Source organism: Artemia sp. Qi Xiang Cuo, chromosome 19 (genome assembly GCF_049724085.1).
Source record: "Artemia sp. Qi Xiang Cuo chromosome 19, ASM4972408v1, whole genome shotgun sequence".
In the NCBI taxonomy this organism is placed as follows: domain Eukaryota; kingdom Metazoa; phylum Arthropoda; class Branchiopoda; order Anostraca; family Artemiidae; genus Artemia; species Artemia sp. Qi Xiang Cuo.
Window position 1 is genome coordinate 42,538,960 of NC_142812.1, and position 23,980 is coordinate 42,562,939.

The following is a 23,980-nucleotide window of genomic DNA, read 5'->3' on the forward strand; positions in this document are numbered from 1 at the left end:
ATGTACCGTGAGTAAAATGCGATATATTTAAAATACCAAAATAAAGTTCCTTCTTTCTAAAGATAATTCCGACTTCCTCTAATTAAGTTTAAATCGAGTGTCAAAAAAGAAAGAAAAGTCCTTAATCAGCAAAGAAATAAATTGCAGTTAGCCTCAGACAAAGAACGGCGCTATCTAAGCTTTGGATTTCGCTAAGAGAGTGGGCAATAAAAAAGATGCTTCGCACAATATTTCTAAGGAAGTTTAAATGATAAGAACCGTGTGAACGTTTGAATCATCAGAAATATTTAAAACAATTTATTGGACAAAGGGTTCGCATCCTTGGGCCACTTGAGCCAATTGTGAGCCAGTTCTTAGAGCGAAGGACAAAAAAACTACGTTTGATGGTGGGGTAAAAGTGCTTTTTGGAAAGATTCGTAAATCAGATTCAGGACCATTTAGACAGAATTATTTTGACGTTCAAGCTTTGCAATCCTTTCATTGTTGTATCTCAGTCACCGTTGTGTCATTTGAAGTGACCTACTGCTGTTCACCTAAATATGTAAGACTCAATAAATCTATTGCTTTTTACCTGTGTTTATTCCATTTTATATGTCTGTATCTAGTCTAATAAAAGGTAATTAGTTCGCATGTCTCCAAGATACGTTCCCAGGGAATCTGATCTCCAGATAGCTCGAGAAAAAGAGGTCACATTTATATGGCTACACATTTTATTTTCTCTCAATAATTGAGGGTGGCGCGGTTATAAATTTACTTCACTCCCCATTGTTGTGCCGCAGGGCTCGATGGCACAATCTTTAGCGCTATAAGCGGCGCTATCGGAGAACTTATAAGGTGTAAGATTGCAGCTTTAAAGTACGATATTAGATTTGACGCGGTCAATATTTATTACCGCAATTAAGCCCAGTCCTTCCTTTTATAGCTAATAATTTCTTTATAGCCACAAATAACTTTTATCGCTACACTCTTCACATGGTATAGAAGTCAAAGTACCCTTTTGGTGGATAGAAAGTGGTTTTAGGGAACAAGCAGCCTACTTCTGCCACTGGTTTCACCACCGAATCTTCCGAGAACTTGTGTCAAGGGGACACATTAATTAACATTTATGAAGGGGAAGAACTAGAAGAAAATAGAAACTCAAAATAAAAACTTACTAGCTTGCAAGCTTGGTAAAGCTTGTTGCATTTTGGAACTAATAAATAAATAGAACTCATTGAGCCCAAGTATTTTTTTTTATAATTAAACGAAGTTTTTATGTTTTGTTGTCAGTTGAAAAATTGTATTTTGCTATTTTTCTTTTGAGTTCAAAAGTTAGTATAATTTTTTGCTTTCAATTCAAGAAAAATCAAAGTCATAATTTACTCTCAATTTGTTAATTCATGGGAAAAAAAGATATAGACATAAGTCACGCCCTTTTTCATGTCCACATTAAATCATTCACATGTTTTTTTGTAAAAAAGAAATTGCATTTGACTGATAATCAATGAATTCTTCATTTAGTTACTCACTCGTGAATTGTTGTAATGCAAAAGGACAGGAAAGATATAAAGCAAGATGGGTTTTCTAGCTAAAAAGAAATGGTAGAATGTAGGAATGATAACTCCAAAAGTTTCACCTAAATATTTACCTGATCGTACTTATTTGGGATTTTTGTTTCAACTCTTTTTTAAGAAGTAATACAGCTAGTGGGCAGCTACTGTCAAGAAAAAACGCGCTTTGTTTTCACTTTTCTAAAAATAAGGGATCTTAGGTTAAGGAAAATCTAGGCGGTAAAAATGGCTTCAAGTTAAGATCACTGGTTCAGATTTCGGAATCTAGCGCCAAAATCTGTCAATTAAGACAGTATCTTGTTCGCAGGATTGCACGGGTAGAACCAAAGTACTCTTTAAAGCTTTTTGATCCTATAGTACTTCTTGAATATTTAAGGGAATGTAGTACTTTTTCAGTACTTTCTGTTAAAAGTAGTACTTTTTCAATGCCTTTTGTTAAAAGTAGTACCTATTTAAAATTTAACGTTCAATAATCTTCATTGGCAATCTTCTTCCCCGTAAAAAATTAACTTTCCAGTTTTGTTGGAAAGCATTTGCGCTACAGGATGTAAAATATAAAATACTAATATTTCCATTTGTCGATTCTTTTCCTGTGATGTAAGAAAATAAATAGATGTAATAGTAAACGTTACGGGCAATATTTTGGTTTATGTTCTGTCATACGTTAGATAGCTACAAAGAAAGAAATATAGTTGTATGGATTTACGAAATATTTTTCAATATTATATCTAAAAGAATATAAGAAGTTATTTTTTTCTAACAAGACAATATAATATAGGCAATGCATTGTTCAAATAATGGGAAGGGGGGACTTCAGGGCAGACCCTCTTCCTGAAATCCTGGACTAAAAAGACATTCTCAAAATTAAGTATCTCAAAATCAGTATATTTATAGGATACTGTTGTTTGTTTTGTTGAAGAATGTTTTACAAAGTATTTGAGAAATTATTAGCCTGATGATTCTAACAAAATTATTACTGCACTATATTCAGGTTGTGCTGCTACTACTAGCAGCAAATCACACAGCAACAAGCCACCTGAGCCCAATACAACTACGCGCGCTCCTATTCCATCCCAATTTATACAAAGCCTTCCTCTTTACATCCTCCAATGAAGTTCCCGTCTCCCTTGAATCTTTCCTTATGACATACTCCCACCCCAAACATGGACGACTTGCTATCCGTTATGCCCTAAACGGATGGCCGAAAGGGGCAGTTTTTGCCAATCTGTCATCCTTCATCCGCAGAACGTGGCCTATCCTTCTCAACCTTGCTCTTATTATAGCCTTAGAAAGCGGGATTGAACCACACTTTTCGTACAGCCTTAAGTTTGAAATACGATCAGTGAGCCCGGTGTCCAGACCAATTCGAAGGAAATTTTTCTAGAAAACATCTAGAAAATCTTCATCCGCTCTTCGGAGCACCCATGCTTCAGAACCATATTTGACCACTGTCATCGCTGTAGCTTCCAATAATCTTGGTTTGCAGACTTTTCTTCTTAACTTTTATCAATTGTGAAAAACACCCTGAGCCTTGGCTATTCTACTTTTAACATCTTCGATGCTCCCACAGTCTTTGCAAATAATACCACCAAGGTAACTGGAGAGGTTAACCTAATTAATCTCTTCGTTACCCAACGTCACCTTTTCATCTTCACTTGTTCGTAGCCTTAGCAACCTAGTCTTCTTAATGTTAATTTTCAAACCTATTCTAGCACCTTGAACTCACAAAACCTCTAAAAGCTGAATGATTTTGCCCACACTTTCATCTAGGATGCTTAAATCATAGGCATAATTTAAGTATTGGAGAGTTTTTCCTCCCCATTTGATTCCGTTCTCCCATTGGGTTTCTTGAGCTCCTAAAGACAGACTCTATCAAAATGATCCATACAAAGGGGGATAGAACACACCTGCTTAACACCTTATTTAATACGAAACCAGCTGCTAACCTCATTTACTACCTTAACTGCATCAGTGTTATTCTCATACATAGCACAAATCACATTAATGTATTTGTCTGGTATACCATACAAGGATAAGACCTTTCACTGAAGCTCTTCTATCAAAAGAATCGATTCTTGCTCATAATCTATAAAAATGAGGACCAAAGGTGTTTAATAATTCAGGAACGTCTCAATTATTAACCTAGGAGTGAAAATTTGGTCGAAACATCCTCTATCCTTTCTAAAACCACACTGTTCTTCTCTTATAACTTTTTCCGCAGCATCTCTCTGTCTAGAAAGTATCATATTACTCAGTGACTTTCTACGTATAGAGCACTACTCAATTATTAACCTACAAGTGAAAATTTGGTTGACACATCCTTTATCCTGTCTAAAACCGCACTTTTCTCCTTTTGTAACTTTGTCTACAGTATGTTTCAGCCTAAAAAGTATCAAATTACTGATATTAGATAGTATCATACCTCAATCTAGTAAGTATCATATTATCCTAGTCACTTTGTAGGTGACTTTATGCTTAAAAAGACCAGGCTAATGCCTCGATAATTACCACATTTACTCTTATCAACTTTCATATACAGTGGTTTATTTACGGTATTTCTAAAATCGCTAGGCTCCTTTTTCAAAAATCATATTCATAATCATAAATAACTTATTTATTACCTCAGAGCCATCATATTTAAGAACATATTTACCACACTATATGCCCCTGGAGCCTTATTTTGTTTTAATCCTTTTAGTACTGTCGCTAATACTTAGCACATTCGCTCTTGGTTTAGCACGTTCTCAAAATGTTTTGCCTTTCTTTCTTTAACTCTTTTCTTATCACTAATTGTGGTTCCGTTCCTATCTTTAGCCGGGGCAAGTTTGGGTTGCCTACTCCCTCTTAATTCATTAACTTGCCAGTAAAATATTTTTTTATTATGCCGTCTAGTTGCATCCTCCAGATCCTTGGCAATTTTATCTATGGCCTCCACTTCACACCTCCTTAGTTCCTATTTTAATGCTTTCTCCCCTTTTTCTACATTTCTTTTGTTTTTATGTGATTTATCCCTCAGATAATTCTTGCACAAGCCCCTTCTCCTCTCTATTAAACATAAAGCTTTTTAACTAATATTCATAGCTGCGCTCCTAACTTTCTTCCCTAAGACACCATCAGCAACTTCACAAATTGTTTCCTAAAAATATATCATCAATCTTATACATTGTCAAACTTTAAACTCTCCGGTTTAGTATTCAACTGTTCATAGAAAGCTTCTCTAAAATCCTCATCCTGAAGTTTGCCAACATCCTAACTTTCCGGAAGGTAGCTACCATTTCGAAACTTCAGCTCTAAATTACCCCTAAACACTACTAGATGGTGATATTTACTTTTAACATCAATAACAGCACTCCTAAACACCCTAGTGTCTAGTATTGATCATACCAATCTTCAGTTTACAATAACACAATCAATAAGGTTTGCTGTCTTACCATCAAGTGAATACCACGTTAACTTAATGGCCATTTTGTGACCAAACACCGTAGTGGTCATAACTAGACTGTTATACCTTAAAAATTGAATCAGTCTGTAGCCGTTACTGTTTTCTTTTTCTACACCAAATGTGCCTAGACTAGGATACCATCTATCCCTATTTCTATAGAATTGGGCTGTAAAATCTCCTAATAAAAACACCATATTTGTGCCTGGGACCCTGTCTATCTGCTCCTGTAACGGTAAGTAAAGTTCATCTGAGTCACTAGTATTTCCGTCAGCCGGTTCTACAGCGGTCCACAAAAGTCAATAGATTAAATTGGATAACCGGAACTTGTAATTCGGTTAATAGAGCGTTATACTTTGAATCAGGATGTCAAGGGTTTAATTCCTTATAGAGTATTTTTTTTTATTAAATCATGCTTTTATGCCTTCTGTATGATAATTTGAATAATCTATATTGGTTAAGGCTGACTACGGTAATTCTAAACCAATGCTGTTTTTCCTACTGCATCAAAAAATTACGACTAACTGCCAAAATTTGTGTGATTTTGAACTTGATTTTTTTCTGGTAATTTCTGGATTAAAAAATGGCTTCACTTTTGATTCACTTTTTCTTTTAATATTTCAAAAAGTTAAATCAAGTTGTTCTAATTCGTCAATTCATTGTTCTTTATGGTTCTCATTGTCTCCAAAGAAGGAGCTTCACAAATAACCTAGTATTTGTTATTTGGAAATATTCGGAAATTTCTTAGGGTGGGATTTTTGAGAGGGAGGGATTATCCACGGAAAGAGTTGTCCATGGGAACGAAAGTTTCTGGGGTAACTTTCCAGGAGAAATTTTACTAGGGGGATGGGGATATCCTGGCACCGTCGCAAATTAAATTTAAAAAATTCAACTGGAAGTAACGAGTAATATAAAAACTTAAAATGAACTGAAATTATTCTGTACATGAGGGGGACTGCCCCCTCTAGAAAAGAATAATGTAGATCATTACAGTGTTGTTTCTACATTAAATTAAAAACGGGCAAAGATTAACTTAAAAAACGGAGTTTTTCAAATGGAAGTAAAGAGCAAACCTGAAGCTTAAAAATAACAAAAATTATTGCTGCACAGTCTATCTAACATATCGGTAAAATTCATGCAATTGAACCCATTTATAATATTTCCCTGTGTTTTAATGGTTACAGAAAACTAGTGCTTTACTGAAAATACCCAACGGCAAGAACAAAACACAAAAGTGTTGATTAAGAAGTCAAAAGTGAGTACTTTGCCTGACAACAACAAACTAACCTATAAGGCTTTTCATAGTCTTACACCAGGTGTTATTTCAGTAACTTTTAGTAAACAATTAAAATTATTTTAAAACTTAAGCACAAAAATAAATATTGTTTTAATAGCCACAAAGTCATTGAACAGCACACACATATAATGGATTGATTTATCAGGTAGCATTTTGGTCTCACCAGCTATAACCCCAATAGTGAGTAATATACGATTTTTAATTGTAAAAAAATACGCTGTAGTATTGCTCGAATTGAAGAACAAATAAACCATAATATGAACGCTCGAAAGTCAGTTATTTCTCTTTATACAGCGGGTAATTTCAAGTTATGATATAAATTCTAAGGCTAGTCGATAGTCCCAATGCTATCAAGATGGCTTTACTTCGGACTTGTCTACAAATTAATCAATAATCTTCCTTTTCAGAACTAAAACGAGATCCAATCATTTGACTCAGCTAATTTTGCAGAAGTCATTTGAAGATACGAAATTACACGACAAAAATAAAAAATCAAGCAGCAATCCTAAAATGCTTTATTTTTTCATAAAGTGTCTTTAAACGGTTTGCTTTTACTGTACCAAAGTTCGCATATTGTTTTGTGTTTTCAGTAAAGCGCTCATTTTCTATAAGCATACAAACATTCAGTTCTGAATGAACTCAGAGTGATAACACTTATTTTGCGCCAGACTTAATTGATACCAGTCCAAGGGTGGATTAATTGTTTTAATGTGAACTTACCTGGATAAAGATAAATATAGTGGTGAATTTAAACTGTTTGCCTGTTGGTAGCAGTGTTCAAGATCCTACTGGAGATATAGCTTTTAGCCGTGGCTTAATTAACGTCTTGGATTACAGCACGCTGCTTCACGTGGGTAAATAAAGGAGCCAATTAAGTTAGGCGTATCTGTTATATTTATTGAATTTAAGATGGTCCGAAAGAAGCAAAAGCACGATGAGCGGTATTTGCATATTTCAAGATCTTCTGGGGTGTCTTCGGATGGTATTACCTTGAAATCTTTGGCTGATAGCTTGTCGGAAGTCTTAGCAAAAGTTAAAGATAATGCTCAAACCCTTACTGACCTTACTACGAGTATGAAGGGAATGGAGGATCGGATTCCTAAGCTGGAAACTGTGACTCAGGACTCTGTTAGAGAAGTTGCCATCTTAAAGCCACAGGTGGATAGGGTACAATAAGTTACAGATGATTTAAAGCTTCAAATGCACGTTTTGAGTGTTGAATGTGTGAATTTAAAGGCGCAATTGGGCACTATGAGGCAAGTGCTTATGAAAGTTGAAAGTAAGGAGACCGATAAGAATATATTAATTTGGAATGTTTCGGCTAAGAATAGTAATGATGCAAAAACCCTGTTTGAATATATCGTTTCGCAAGGACTTGAAATGAACGTGAATCCTTAATGCTGAGTGATGGAAGTTAACTCAGTAAAAAAGTTTTTGAAAATTGAGGTAAAAACTAAGGAACTTAAGCGAGAGATCTTAATGAATGCTCGGAAACTTCGTGGTAAAACAGTAACAAATCAGTCTTATATATACCTAACTGATGATGTTCCGCTATCTGTGCGAGAAACCCGTAAAAAGTTGTTTGCATTCCGAGATAAATTGCACACAAGTGAAATACAAGGCCTTGAAGCATGGGTCATAAAATCTGTCCCACCCTATTTATGTGTTAAACGTAACCAACATGCAACGCCGGATAAATTCTCCCTTGATGAGATACCAAAGCTAAATAAGCTGCTGAGATTAGGACGTAGCTACGGTGGAGCTGGGGGTGGTATGGAAACTGCACAGTAAAAATAATTTTTTTTTTCATGGTAATGTGAATTGAGGGTAAAAGTTATTTCTAATTTTGTGAAATTTAGTTGTAATTAATTAGTGATATTATGTAGGTCTGGCGCAACCCTTCTGAATGGGCTGTGATCTAATAATTGTGTTATCCATGGTTCTTGGGAATTTGGATATAATGAATAGTTGTGTGATTACAAAAGCAATTTTTTTTTTTCGTTTTGGAGATTGTATTGTTTAGGAGTGTAATCGGGTTGCCAAGACGTTTGCGTGGGGAAAATGATTATGACTATTAGGGAAAAAATTAACCTATTTTAGAGAAACTCTGTTGATTTCTATGCTTGGTTAGATGTTGCGTTGAGAGAAGGGTTTGATGATGAGAGTAATATGGAGAGGATTAAGTCATCAAAATATATGTTTGCTAGTGAGTTAAAACGTGGTGAATGTATTTAATGTAAAAGTGATTTGATTTTGTTTCATCTTAAATGTAGGGGTTAAACAGTTCGCATTCGTATTTGTCTGAGTTAGTTCGAAATGTTAGGGATATTAATATTTTAGGATTGACTGAGACGTGGTTGGAATCTTCAAATGAAGCACTGCTTGATATTAATGGTTATAATTTTGCAGGAGAAATAAGAATCAGCGGAGGCATGGTGGATTGGGTGCTTACGTGAGGTCGGACCTGAATGTAAAGGTAAGGGAGGATTTGTCTGTTCATTGCGAAATGGTGTTTGAGAGCATGGTACTGGAACTAAAGCTGATGCGGTCTAGTATTTATTTAGCTATTTTATATAGACCCTCATCCTCTCGCCTCTCCCGTTTTTTTGAATTGTTGGAGGAGCAATTGGAAAAGTTGCCAGTTTAAATTTATCCTTGTGTGATTATGGGGGACTACAATGTTGATTTAAATAAGGGTGATGTAGATTCTTGTATTTTTTTGTGATAGTATGTTGAGTCATAGTTTGCTCCCATCTATCAATATTTTCACGAAGATAGCTGAAACTAGTGTGACGTTTATTGATAATATTTTTGTGAATATGAAGCGGAATTTTAAGATCCATACCCCGCATTTACTTGTAAATGTTGTGTCCGATCACTGTGCCGTCATGGTTTCATGCCAGCTGCAGGGAACTTCGACACAATCTCGTGGATGCCAAAACGCTAGAACGTATTTTGACCAGAATCTATTGCCGAAAATTAAATCTGAATTAGAAAAAGCCGACTGGACCTCTCTAGATGAGCGTCATTCTTATACCGAGAAAATAAACCCGTGGTATAGGAGAATGGTTTCACTTCTTAATGCAACTTGTATGAAGGTAGCTCATGCTAAAAAGAAGAATGATATTCCATGGAAACCATGGATGTCAAAAGGCTTTTTGAATTCTGTAAATAAAAGAGATCAACTGTATATGATAAGTGTTTTGAGTGATTGTGATATTGACCATGAAATCTACAGGAAATACAATATTACTCTGAATAAGTTATTACGTAAAGCGAAACATGGATATTTTTAAAATAAATTTCTAGAGCACCATGGAAACCCATCTAAGATGTGGGAGACTTTTAGATCAGCTATTGGTGAAAAGAAAGTGGTATTACCAGAAATGAGTGGAAATCGCGATGCTAGTCAAATTGCTGATGAAATGGCTCAGCACTTTTCCCAAATTGGTGAAAAAGTTAAATTGCATGTTGAAAACCAGCCAGGAGATGGTTCTTTTGAGCAGTACTGGCCTGAACCTAGCGATACTAGTCTTTTTCTTCTGAAAACTAGTCAGCAGGAGGTGACAGAAATTGTGAGTGAAATGCGAAATCGAGCTACTGGAGTGGATGTGCTATCTCTGAAAGTAGTGAAGTAAGTTTTACCTGTGATATTGCCGTGTTACATTGATTTAATCAATGGTTGTCTTGGAGAAGGGGAATTTCCCGATCAATTTAAACATGCCAGAGTAGTGCCATTGCATAAATTTGGTGACCGAGAAGATTTCAGCAATTATAGACCTATTTCGCTACTCCCTATTATGTCTCGAATTTTTGAAAAAATATTATATAAAAGAATGGCTGAGTTCCTGGAGAGGAAGGATGTCTTTTATGCAAACCAATTTGGTTTCAGAAAAGGATACTCTACGGAGCATGCGGTTCAGTATTTGACATCTATGATTAATGGTGCTTTGGATGGGAAGTTGAAAGTGGTGGCTATATTCCTAGACATTTTGAAGGCATTTGACACAGTGGGCCATGTGATTCCTCTGAAAAAGTTGGACAACTGTGGTATTAGAAGAAATATTCTTAAAATTTTTTCATCATATTTGAGTCACCGATCTATCTATGTGTAACTGAATGATGTGAAATCAAGTGATTACCATGTTAGTTGTGGTGTTCCCCAGGGGTCCCCTCTCGGCCCTCTTTTCTTCTCAATGAATATTAATGACATCCATCAAACAATCTGTGATTTGACAAGAAATGTTGGAAATGGAGACGAAACGTATAAACCTAGGAAATATCTTGTCCTGTTTATTGATGATACGAATTTTTCAGTTGCGGAGCGCACCAAAGCTCAGCTTTTAGGGACACTGAGTAATGATATGAAAAAGTGGAGAAATGGCAAAGGCTAAACAAGCTGAAAGTAAATCACAGCAAATCGGGGTTCGTTGTCTGGGGCAGATCACCTTCATATTACCCCTGGTTGCTAGAGCTTACAGTAGGAAACTCGACAATAAGACGACAGAAGTCAGTGAAATACCTAGGCGTAATAATTGATGAAACACTAAGTTTTTCAAAGTATGTACAGTGTATATCGTCGAAAGTAGCAAGTAATATAGGCATGATAAGGAAGCTAAAGCATCAGCTTCTGCAGAAAGTTTTACGTTCTCTATATTCCTCATTAGTCCATCTTTACCTACTATGCTGTTGGTCTGTTTGGTCTGCAACATTTTATGTTCACCTGAATCCTTAGCGTGTTCTCCAGAATTCAGCTGTGCGTGCTATTTATGAAATCAATAGACTTGTCTCAGTTAGAAATATTTATCCGCGAGTCCATATTCTACCGTTTTCAGGGTTGTGCTTATTTTATAAGCTTCAGCTAATGTATGATATTATTAATAATATTACTCCAATTTGTCTTCGTCATGCGTTTGAGCCAGTTGCTGATGTTCGTGGGCATTCGACGAGACAGGTTGGTATTTATAGAAGACCGATTAGAGGGTTTGCGAGGTTTGCTTTCTCTGCTCGTCATATCCTTGCGGTGCTGTGGTCTCAGAGGCCATCTTCTATTAGGAATATTGCTGAAACTTCTTCCGTGAGCAGTTGAGGCACCATTGCCTGCAGGTTTATGAATTCTAATATTTTTTTTCCAAGTAGTTCTATGTGTTTAATATCTTTTATATGCTTTTTTTGTTTTGTTGTGCAACGGGAACCCGAATGCACTGATGTAAGTGAATTTAAGTTTTTTTTTGGAGTTGCAATACAAGCCCAGGTTACTGGGCTTCATGCTGTTTTGGTAAATTTTTTTTGTGAATAAACTATATCTCCATTGAAAAAGAAAAAAAACAAAGAGAAATATTATCAGTCGGTTTAATTGCACTAATTTTATCAATATGTTAGATAGACTGTGAAGCAATAATTTTTGTTCGTTTTAAGTTCAACTTTGCTCTTTACTTTCCTTAGAAAAACTTTTTTAAATTAATAAATTACATTGACATCTTTTTATCTTTAGATGCTCTTTGATTTTGAAGGAAATAAATTAACGATAAAAATGATAGAAAATAAAAAAGGAGGAAAGAAGAAAAAAACGAGGGTAAAGGAAGGGATAGTATACTTTGTAGAGAGTATTGTTCGACGCGCAAGATGCGCGTGTTATGCGAAGCGTAACAGGCGATAAATTTCTGAGTTCTGGAATATTTTTTCTGATTCAACTTCAACTCCACAACATCTCAAGGACACAGCCAACACAAATTTCAGCACTATACTTAAAAAGCTAGATCTATCTATCAATGGCTCACCCTCTGTTATCTCTCTCCACCAAAATTTTGCAATGGAATGTGAGATCCTTAAATGATTCTAAAGTTACCGACCTTCTTAAGTATCCTTCTTCTCACAAAATTGACATACTATATCTTAAAAAAAAAACTATTTAAATTCATCAGTTAATCTCTAAGTACCTGGTTATGATATCCTAAGAAAAAATAGATCTTCCAATAGAATTGGTGGTGGAGTTGTCATTCTTGTAAGATCACACCTCAAATTCTGTGGTATAAGCCTCCCTGATTTTGGCCATGGCATTGATGCAATTGGTCTAATCAATATCTAATCTATTACCTGTTTATATCTAATCAATTACCAAAATCAAATCTAGTGGTTGTTGGGGACTTCAATGCCCATAGTCCTATCTGGAGTTATTTGCCTTGAAACAATGCTTCAAACAATTGAAGTAGATATTTAGACATCTGAATATATACTTCAATATAAGAAGGGGAAGCTATTCAACCATTGATCTTCAATTAGTCTCATCAAATTTAATAAATAATATTACGGTCAATAAAATTAACAACCACCTAAGTGACCATTCTGTCATATGCACAAAGATTGGTGATCCAGCCACCATTGATAATTTCATCCCCCGTTACATGTGGCAATAAGCAGATTGACCAAATTTCTCCCATATTCTCTCAGACCATGACTACTCTTCTCTGTCCATCGACCTAAACCAGCTCTTTGAAAATATCACATCACAACTTCTTGATGTAGCAAAAATTCCTTTACCCCAGGCCCAACGCCCAAAAACATCGAAGAAAAACAAACCCCCTGTACCATGGCGGACAGTCTCTTGCTAAGAAGCTTTGCACAATAAAAGAAACGCCATTAGATCCTTTAACAGAAATACATCCACTGGAAAATATATTGCAAAAGTAAATGCAGAGGCAAAACTTAAGAGAACAATCTAATTTGCAAAAGAAGAGGCATGCGAAAATTCCCTCTTATTAGTCTCGTGAAACGCAGGAGTTAAAGATCCATAAGTTCCTATACAAGCTGTGTGGCAAATTCTCCACAGAGAACCCCCTCCATTGCCAGCTAACTCTAGGTAGTCAGCAGCTGGAAACCAACGAAGAAAAAGCTGAATTTTTCGCAGATTTTTTCGAGAAGAAATTTAACAATATCTCTCATAATTCACCTCAGATTAGTCTAACCCCTTATTTTGACTTGCCTGGGTCTCATTGTCTACTCCAAAACCTTACAATTATTAAGCTAGATAAAGCAATCAACTCGATTAAACCCAAAACATCTTGTAGCCACGACCAGATCCACCCCTCTTTGCTCAGACGCCTTCCAGTAGATTTTAAAAATGCACTACTATCTCTTTTCAACAACACTTGGAGTAACTCTTTCCGTCCATCCACTTGGAAAACATCACTCCTCGTCCCTACATTAAAGCAAAATAAACCTACAGATGACCCCAACTCTTTCAGACTCATAATGATTACCCCAGTTCTGGGAAAATTATATGAGAAGATAACTCATTTCCGAGTGTTTTGGTTTGCTGAGTTTAACCAACTCATCCCACACACCCAAAGAGCCTTTAGGAAATATCATTCTTTCACTGATGCATTTGTTCGCTTAATCAATGCCATATCTGAGTGCCTGAATAATAAAAAAATCTTAGTTGCAGCCTTCTCGGATTTCGAAAATGCATATGATAATATCCAACATCCACTCTTACTGCAAAATTATCAAGAATGGGTTTTCTGGTACCTGTAGTGAATTTCTTTAAAAGTTACCTATCCGAACGTTCTTTTGTTCTCCAAGTAAGATTCTACACCTCTTCTACAGTCTCCAAAGGCCTTCTTCGAGTGCTGTCCTCAGCTGTCTCCTATTTTCGCTATATTTATGGGATCTGAATTCACCCCATACAAATATCCAGTTTGCAAATGATGTAGTCCTATGGTCTACCTCACATAACTTCCAGCTGGCCCAATCCAAGTTACAAAAGTGGCTTTATGCCTTTAAAAGTTTCTCCAACAATTCATGCCTACCCAGTGCCCCGTCAAAATCAGTCATATTACAGTTTTATAATAAATGGAACCCCCAACCTGCTTTATTAACCCTAAATGGTGTTGTCACCCAAGAGCAAAAGCACATCAAATATTTAGGCCTCACTCTAGACAAAAATCTTCACTTTCAGGCTCCATATTGAAAATGTGAGAATGAAATGTCTCAGAAAAAGGCGCATGTTACAAAAACTACTTAATACGCCTTGGGATTGTCATGAAAAAATTCTGATAAATTTCTATAAGAGTTATATTAGATCTCAGATAGATTATGGGCTAATTGTCTATGGTTCATGCTCAAAAACTCTATTACGCCGTCTGGAGACTGTTCAAAATACTATGATCCGTGCTATACTTGGCCTCGAGAATTACACCAAAGCCAACTTCCTCCTCAGCGAAAGTGATCTCACCTCTATTCCTATGCGTAGAGAAAATCTACTTGCCTGCTACTTTACAAAAATCGAAGGTAACAGCTCCCATAGGCTACATGATTGGCTAAGAAATCCTGGTGCTTTTAAGGGCCTTGCACGAAATTTTGCAACCACTCAAATGACTTTCCCGATACCTTCATCTTCTTTATTTCAAACATACCCTCTGATTCCATCATGGGCTAACCACTACCCAGAAGTGAACCTTTTGTTTGCGTCAGGTATTGCGGCAGATCTCTCCCTTGCTCATGTAAAATCATTCTTCCATGAATTCAAGTCTCAGAGACATAACCACCACCTCCCGATTTTTGTGGATGGCTCAAAAACGGAATCCAGGACTGCTTGTGGAGTCCACTTCCCAACTTTATGTATAGCAGCCGCAGAAAGGCTTCACAATGATGTGAGTATCATGACAGCTGAAATAGCTGCCACCAACATCGCATTGGAAGCCATTATAAAGATGCCAAACCCTTCAAGAAATACCCCTTTTATAATTTATTTCGACTCGAAATCAGCCCATGCCTCTTTCTCATCAGAGTATTGGGACTACCCAGACAATGATACTTCTACCACTCGTGTACTATTGAACGAACTACTTAAACAAGGTATATCTACAAAATTCCAATACATTCAAAGTCATATGGGCATTAAAGGAAATCCCAAGGCAGAGAAAATTGCTAAATCTACCCTTCAGTTTGATATAATATCTGGAAGGCCTACCCCAGTAGGAGATGTAAACATTGGATCCTAAAAATTCATCTAGAAAACCGAATCCCACCAAACCTCCCTTAATTTACCTCTCAGAAAGACTCAAAGATGTACCAGAGAATACGATCCAATGCTACAGGTCTTAACTGCCAAATTTATCGTTTCCAAAACACAACCAATTTGACGATAAAGAGCCCTCTTTGCCGCCTCTGCTAAACACATGACGAGACCATTAACCACGTTCTTTTCGGTTGCCTCGTGGCAACTCTCAAGCATAAAAAATAATGGCTAACGTTATTTGCCATCTTCAAGCGCCTTAAGCTAACCCCCGATTATGACCAACTAACACAAAGCAAACTTTCTTCAATCGATGATGCCGAATTGTTCAAAGCTTTCTTTAACTGCCTGAACATAGCTGGGTTCTTCAACGATATATAAATTATATTATCAAACGATAACAAACTAATTTTTACATTTTATTTCCCAAGATGCCCCTGACATAATCAGACAATAAGCGTATTTTCGATGTCTACTGGTGTTTCATATTCTCAGTTCTCTGTTCGTCTTATTTGATGTTTTCGTTGGCCGGTGAACTGAGAACAAAGAACCGGGATGTTTTTCTTCACAGTTCTCTGTTCTCTGGTGAAGAGCATCCACCAGAGAACTGGCTTCTGAATTCAGTTTAGTCTCTGTTTAGATAGAAAAAATTTGGTTGCTACAAATGAAAACTCCAGCAAAGAAATTGATAAGTGTTGCTATTTCCTTTTTGTACTTTTACAGCCTATGCTCTAGCTCAATTAAGCAATTAGTTCTTATTAGCATATGTCTACAACTTTGTTTTAGGTCACTTCATAAAAATTTTACCTAAAGCCCTGGAAGACAGTGGCTGTTCAAAAATATTTAATAACTATTTAATTCGACCACAGTAAGTTGATGAAAGTTCCCTTATTAGTTGTCATGGGCATTGGTTAAAAAGGCAGAGCTAAGCAGGCATTTGAGGGATAATTTGGGATATAGGACCATAATGAGATAGGCTAGGACAACTAAGTAACAAACAATTTCCGTTTTCGATCTCAGTTCTCTGGCATACCAGAGAATTGAGAACAGCCAAAATATACATCTTTTTTGTCAGACCTGAGAACTGAGAACAGATAACTATGACCAGCGATTCAAAACGCAGCTAATAAGTACCGAAGAGAAGAAGCAGAAGAAAAATTTCTTTAAAGTGTGCTATTTTCCTTTCCATATATGGATAAGGATACTCCTATGACATGGTTTGTTGATTATTTCAAAAGGGGCTCTACCCCTAGATTCCATGAAGCTCTAAACCTAGTGTGCTGTCCAATCTTGGCTTTTGACTTTTTGATTGTACTCTTTTTGAGAGTGCTTATTAACCAATTTCTACCCTGATTGGACACATAGTGCAGCGCCTGCTTCTTTATTTTGCTTGCTCAATATAGGCTACTAATGAATTCCCCCCTCTGTTTAAGGCAAATATTTTGCTGGTCATGTTATTGACTTACAAATAGATTAGGGTAAGACACCCAGTAGTCGGACGCTTTAATCACTTTGAAAACTTTTTGACATTTAAACTACTCTAATTACTGTATTATACCACCTAGAAACTTAATTTTTTTACAGTTAAAATTCTGTATCTTTTGTGAACAAGTAGATTACTAATTCAAATAGTTAAGCCTAGTACAGCGCTGCTTATTTTTGAATTACTAACAAGTGACAATTCCGCCTAAAGTCGGACATACAAATGGCTCAGTGTATATACTTATGACGCAATATTGCCTAGTCCCGACCAGCAGTCTCCCTATTCACGGCCACCAGCAAAAAAACTAGTTTTCCCAGTCTTGTTTTCTATACACTGTCATCTCGGCCAAGCTAATTTCGAAATAGCTGCAGTTTGTAAATCACCATTTCGCAAATTAAAAATTAATTTTTAAAGGTTTATTACAAATTTTTTTAACAAATTTGATTTTTAGAGAAGATAATAATTCATATTGGAATTATTGATAAAAGGGATGATCCTTGTTATTCAATGTGAGCATGTGCTGATCAGGGATTTTTTTTTTTGGGGGGGGGGGGTGGGGGGACGAAACCGGTCGAGATAATAAAAAAAAAATAAGGGGCGCAAAATAGGTTGATCTGATAAATTTGCATTAGGAGTAAGTTTAATTCAAGCAAACTTGAGTTAATTAAGTAAATTACGCTCTTTAATGCTCTTTTTTATGCTCTAAGAATATAGCAATTATTTTTGTTGGTAATGTATTTTTGCCCCCACCCCTATATATACCAATTCAGGGTATATATTTGCACATTAGGGGGGTGGGGGTAATTTTGGTAAAATTCTACTTTAGCTACTTTTGGCTATCTTGGGAAGGGGTTAGGTTAGGACAATGAGACTTTCAGGGATGGGTCTACAGGCTAAAGTATGTCCCAGGAAGGTATTTTGAAGTACCTACCTCCACTCCTTCTCCCTCTAGAGGGTCATGAAATTTGCCTACATGACAGGTCTATACCCATTGAAATTTTGACAAAACAACATTTACCTTAATTTTCAGTTATCAGCTTCTTTTTCTCTGGCCTTAGCTCTGAAAATGCAATTTCAGTTATTTGAGCAGAATTTTAAGCCATATCAATGTTTTTTTTCAAAATTTAGGAAATGTGTTTGCATATCTTTAAAACCTTATAAATTGGGATTGAGCAAAGTTATGAAGCTGAAAACAATTTTGTTGTACTTCCTTTAAGCAGAAGATTTATTTTGCAAGGTTTCACTTCTATGACACACATATTTTTAAAGGTCAGGACCCTCTAGAGGGAGAAGGAGTGGAGGTGGGTACTTCAGAATATCTTCCTAGGACATATCTTTAGCCTGTAGACCCATCCCTGAAAGTTTCATTTTCTTAACCTAACCCCTTTCCAAGATAGTCAAAAGTAGCTAAAGTTGAATTTTGCCTATATTTGCAATCAGCATATAGTGAACCTACTAGGCTATTAGATGCCATTTTTTATGCTCTTTCCGAGTAGAATAGGCCTAATCACTTTTCTTGTAAATTCAATTTCAGGTAAATTTTACTAAATCATATTTTTGACTTACAAATAAAGTGAAAATACCATTTGAAGCCTTTTTTATGCTCTTTCCAAATATAATAATCATTTTTTTCAGAAATGAATTTTACCTCCACCCCTATATACCAATTCAGGGTGTATATTTGCACATTAGGGGATGAGAGTTAAGTTTAAACTTATCTCCCATCTATATCAGAAATAAAATTTGCCCCCACCCCCCCCCCCCTAGTTTGCAAATATATACCCTGAATTGGTAGGGTAAGACACTCAGTAGTTGGACACTTTAATCACTTTGAAAACTTTTTGACATTTAAACTACTCTAATTACTGTAGTATACCACCTAGAAACTTAATTTTAGTATAAAAAAATTTCTGAAGAACTTTTGAACAAGTAGGTTACTAATTTAAATGGTTTCACTTTTACAGCGCCTCCTATTTTTGAATTTACTAACAAGTGACAATTCTGCCTAAACTGAGACCTATAAATGTATCATTGTAAATTAGTGATTAAAATAGTATAAAAGATTCTGTCCAAGAATAGGCAGGTGGCCGACTACTGGGTGTCTTACCTTATATATAGGGGTGGGGGTAAAATTCATTTCTGACTAAAATGATTATTATATTTGGAAAGAGCATAAAAAAGGCACCAAGTTGTATATTCACTTTATTTGTAAGTCAGTAATATGATTTGGTAAAAATTTACCCAATTTCAAGCCCTTTTAGGACCCTTGAAAATAATAATATCATTCTATAGTTTTTGGATATAGGCCTAAAAATGGGTTAGCCTATAACATTTGTTTCAAACTTACAAATTCTTTATTTTTTGGATATAGGCCTAAAAATGGGTTATAACATTTGTTTCAAACTTACAATTTCATTGTAAGTCCATTTTATAAAAGTTTTATAACTCACAAACATTGTTTTGTCTAGATTAAGTTGAATAAAAAATTCAAAACAAATCTGTCATGTTTTCTTCTTATTCTCTAAAAACCAAAGTTGTTCTTTTCAATTGGCAAATTCCCTCAACTCCTTTCCTAATTCTGGGTGGTTCTCTTATCAAACCCACAGACCACATTAAATACCTGAGCCTTCCAATTGCACCATCTATTGGCCATATACAGTGTTTGCTGATATCTCATGTTGAGTATAAAATCAGTAACTCTTACACTAGAATCATAAAAAGCAAACTACACTTCAACTATCACTTTTTAGCATCCATCTATAATACAATAGCCTTTCCACATCTGCTTTACATTGCTCTTTTCAAGAAATTTTTCACAGTTTCAGATAAAAAGCAGTTATAATCAATCTTTTTCAGATTTCCTAAGTATCTTTTACATTTGCCTCCTTGGACAAGAAACTATAAAATTATCCATATGTATAAGCATGCAGACCCCAATATTACTGTTAATAAATCTTTATCCCATCTTCAAAGAAATTTTCATCATCCATGGTTATCAATTTGTTTGCAATAGTTTATTTATATGAATGTTATGTATATAATGAACATTTTTTTGTCATGTATATAAATTTTCAATATGTATTTGTGTCCTTCTTTTACTTTTTGTTAGCTTTAGTGATTACTTTGTCTATTGTATCTTTATTTTTTGATAGGCAATAAATGAATAAGAATAATAATATATTGTGTTGACTTTCCTAAATACTTAACTTTTAAAATGTTATGAGTTCCATAAGACCTTTCTCTTTACAGAAGTATATGTGGATCACCCAGAATTTGTTTGGATCCTTTTGTAAATCCATTCTTGTTTTTCTTGTTGTTATAGAGGAAAGCATTTAGATAAATTGGAGACAAAATTTTACCTGCTTTGCATGTGTTTTGAGTCTCCAAAATGGTTGCTTCAAAGTTTACATCCAATGTGTCTTAGTTGACTCTTATTTATTTGCTAATTTTATTACATTTGTGGATTTTTAAGAATTTTGATGTGTTATATGTCTCTTGGGTTTTTGTCTCTTGCTTTGAAACACTAATCATGTGACACTTTGATACAATATTCATTGATTGAGTACTTGTTCTTTGTTGTTTTGTGTTAATGGTCTCTTTATCCAGTTTAATATGAAATTTTAATTTAAAGCCATTTTGTGTTTTTGGTATGAAATCTCATTTTGGTTAGTCTCAATTTCCTTTTTTGTTATTGTTATTGACTTTGACTCAGTTGGCTTGAAATTGACAGTGTCTCCAATTAAATATCTTATCTGTCTTTCTCACTATCAGGGAATGACTTTAAAAACTAAATTAAATCAGTTAATGAAAGGCAGAAAAATCTGGAGCTTACATAGTTTTCTATTTTAAAGGTATAAATCTGAAGATAAAGTGCAGTAAATACACTGCAACCTAGCATAATGTCCAAAGTGTGAAATATTTTATTGTTGTTTTGCCTTGGGAAAGGGGGTGCCTCTCTTATCTACTTACACTCTCAAATGTTTGCTAGTTGTCAGTCTTAATTTGCAGTGGGCTTAGGCTTATTTGCCACTAATTGGTGTAAAAAATACAAAAGTAAAGAATACATTGGTTCATTTTGGCCAATAAAATAAGTAAAGAATTGTAGGAAGTTAAAATTACTTTAAGTAACAGCACCCAATTACTAGTGTAAGATTAGTTAAAAATTGTTAGTTCTTTTATCTTTTTCATTTGAAAGCTATAAGTTATGCAGTGTGTTGTTCTAGGGTTCACCACCAAAAGAAATTGTTTTATCATAGACCTATTTTTGTTACAATTTGTCACTATAAATATAGAAATGTAAATAAAATATTTTTGAATTTTGAAGTGATTGGATCCATGCCCTTTGTGCTTATATATTCCACCTATTTTATAGGATTTGCACTCCTTGTTCTCTTGAGAAGCTACAATATTGAAGTTTGTTAATTATTGAGATTCTAGAGATTTCTAATTGCCCAGAGAAGTTAAGAGAAGGCCACTGTATCATTACGGAATTTGTGAACCATGGGAACACCCAACCTCATTGCCATCACTGCTGTTAAGCAAGGTAAATAGAATTGTGAGGGATTGAGCCAATTAGCTGCTTATTTGTCCTTCTTTGCTTACTAAGATGGACAGTCATTGCAATACCCCGCTTACTTTGGTTGCTTGTACTTGAAAAATGGATTAAACAAACTATAAAACTTTTTTTTCATTAATTTTAAAAAAATTCACATAACAAGTTTTTTAGTCTTGCTGTTCTTGGCTTTTTACTGGCTTTGTGTAATTTGCTAACTGATCACCCTAAAATTAATGAACAAAATAATGGTTACAATGACATAATTTTCTCCCTAGATAGATGTAAGATTATCACCAATTCCTACAAAAAAAAAAAATAGATTGACTTTAAATTTCAAACTTAGATTAACAAAAATAGTCAAATTGGAAGATTTGAGCTAGTTTATCCTGTTTTTTCTGGAAGATATTCAAGACATTCCCTAGCAATGTCCTGGCCTAGTTTAAGAGGATAAATATTATAGGGTGGGAGGAATTGCAAAATTTATCTTTTGATTCAAGCACAGTTTTGAGCCACTTTTAATTGACATTTGTATTCTTCCTCACTAAAGTAATAACCCAGGATATTGGTGTCAGAGTTCAAGAATTTTTGCACCCTTATTATTCAAGTAATTAAGATAATTCTTGGGCAATAAATAGGTAAAAATAAATATATTCGAAATTTTTCTTATAGGAAAATAGTAAGTACTGCTAGCAGGTTAATTAGTGCAATTTTCTTTCTTGCCTCCTTCTTTTAAAACTATCTCTTGTCTTTAAGGAAAATAGTCAGTACTGATTTCAGTGAAAATAATGAAATGGCTTTCTTTGGTGCTCTTGCTTGAAACTATACATCTGATTTTTCAAGTGTTTTAAAATACAGTTTAAACAAAAACATTACATTACCAAGGAAATTTTGATGTTTTATTCTGAAATACTTTAATGAAAAAACTGGCCAAAATTTAACAGTAAAGTTTTTGTTTTTGATGGGAAACATGCAGCAGTGACTAAAAAACATGAATGGTCCAAAGTAGGCCTATTTCTATCACCTCAGCGTCAGGTGTCTTGTATTGTTTCTTTGGTCAAACCTTGCCTATTTCTCCTTTATCAAACTTGTGCATATTTAAAGTCACCCCTCCTCCAAATACCCCCATCCTTTATTCTGAAATATCAAAGCAATATAGATACTAATTAAATTCTCAGTAAAGTATATGGTATGCTTTACTGTAAATATTCTCTATGTGGGGGAGGGGTGAGGGTTCAAACCAGATTGTTTTACTCTAATGAAATATATATATATATATATATATATAAACCTTAATTTTCCAAATTAAGGTTCTTAACAAATTTTCCCAGATTTTTGACCTATCTAAATATTTTTTTTTATGCAAGAATATCTCAAGATACCAATTTTCCCAAAAAAATATGGAGCCATTTTCAAGAAACAGAATAAATATACAATTGTTGCTCACAGATAAAGGTAGTTTATATATATATATATATATATATATATATATATATATATATATATATATATATATATATATATATATATATATATATATATATATATATAATATATACATACATATATATATTTATACATAAATATATATATACATAATATTTATACATAAATATATATAAATATACATAAATATACATAAGTATATATTTATACATAAATATATATATATATATATATATATATATATATATATATATATATATATATATATATATATATATATATATATATATATATATATATATATATATATATATATATATATATATACATATATATATATATATATATATATATATATATATATATATATATATATATATATATATATATATATATATATATATATATATATATATATATATATATATATATATATATATATAAAATGTGATAAGTTGTCACACTTATCACACTTATGAGGAAAAATTAAGATTTTCTGGTATGGAGAAATACATTAAATTACTTAAAGAGCAAAAAACTGGTAATTGCCAAAATATTTGTGGCCTATATATTTTGACAAGGGATTACAACAATTTCAAAACCTTAAAATAGAAAACCAAAAGTTTGAAGCTTAGTAGAAATTGTTGTTAGAAATCGGACTTGCTGTAATAATATAATATTTTTGAATAGATTCAGTATGCTAATACATTAAATTCCCTAAAGAATAAAAAACTGGTAATTGCAATAATGTTTTTATATATTTTAAAAAGGGATTAAAACAACTCGAACACAACATAAACACAAAAGTTTAAAGCTTAGTAGAAATCGTTATAAAAATCGGACTTGCTGTAATTATCAAATATCTTTGAACAGACTTTGGTATCAAAAGAGATTAAATTGCATAAAGAGCAAAAAAACTGGTAATTGCAAAAATATTTGTATTTATTTTAACAAGAAATTACAACAATTAAAAAACCTTAAAAAAGAAAACCAAAAGTTTGAAGCTTAGTAGAAATTGTTGTTAGAAATCCGACTTGCTGTAATAATCAAATATCTTTGAATAGACTGCAGTATGAAAAAACATTTAATTGCGTAAAGAGCAAAACACTGGTAATTGCAAAAATATTTGATTATATTTTAACAACGGATAACAGTAATTCATATCCATTGAAAAATAAAACCAAAAGTTTGGAGCTT

The 23,980-nt window shown here is 34.1% G+C and overlaps 1 protein-coding gene across 1 annotated transcript in view; it reads left to right on the top strand.

Moving 5' to 3' along the window:
• Nucleotides 1-16,464: 16,464 nt before the first annotated feature.
• Nucleotides 16,465-23,980, top strand: part of LOC148940868 (uncharacterized) — a 105,506-nt gene continuing 97,990 nt past the window's right edge. The window contains exons 1-2 of the transcript XR_016143410.1: nt 16,465-16,519; nt 21,158-21,328. The gene's annotated coding sequence lies outside the window, so the exon portion shown is untranslated. The remainder of the gene's footprint in view (nt 16,520-21,157; nt 21,329-23,980) is intronic.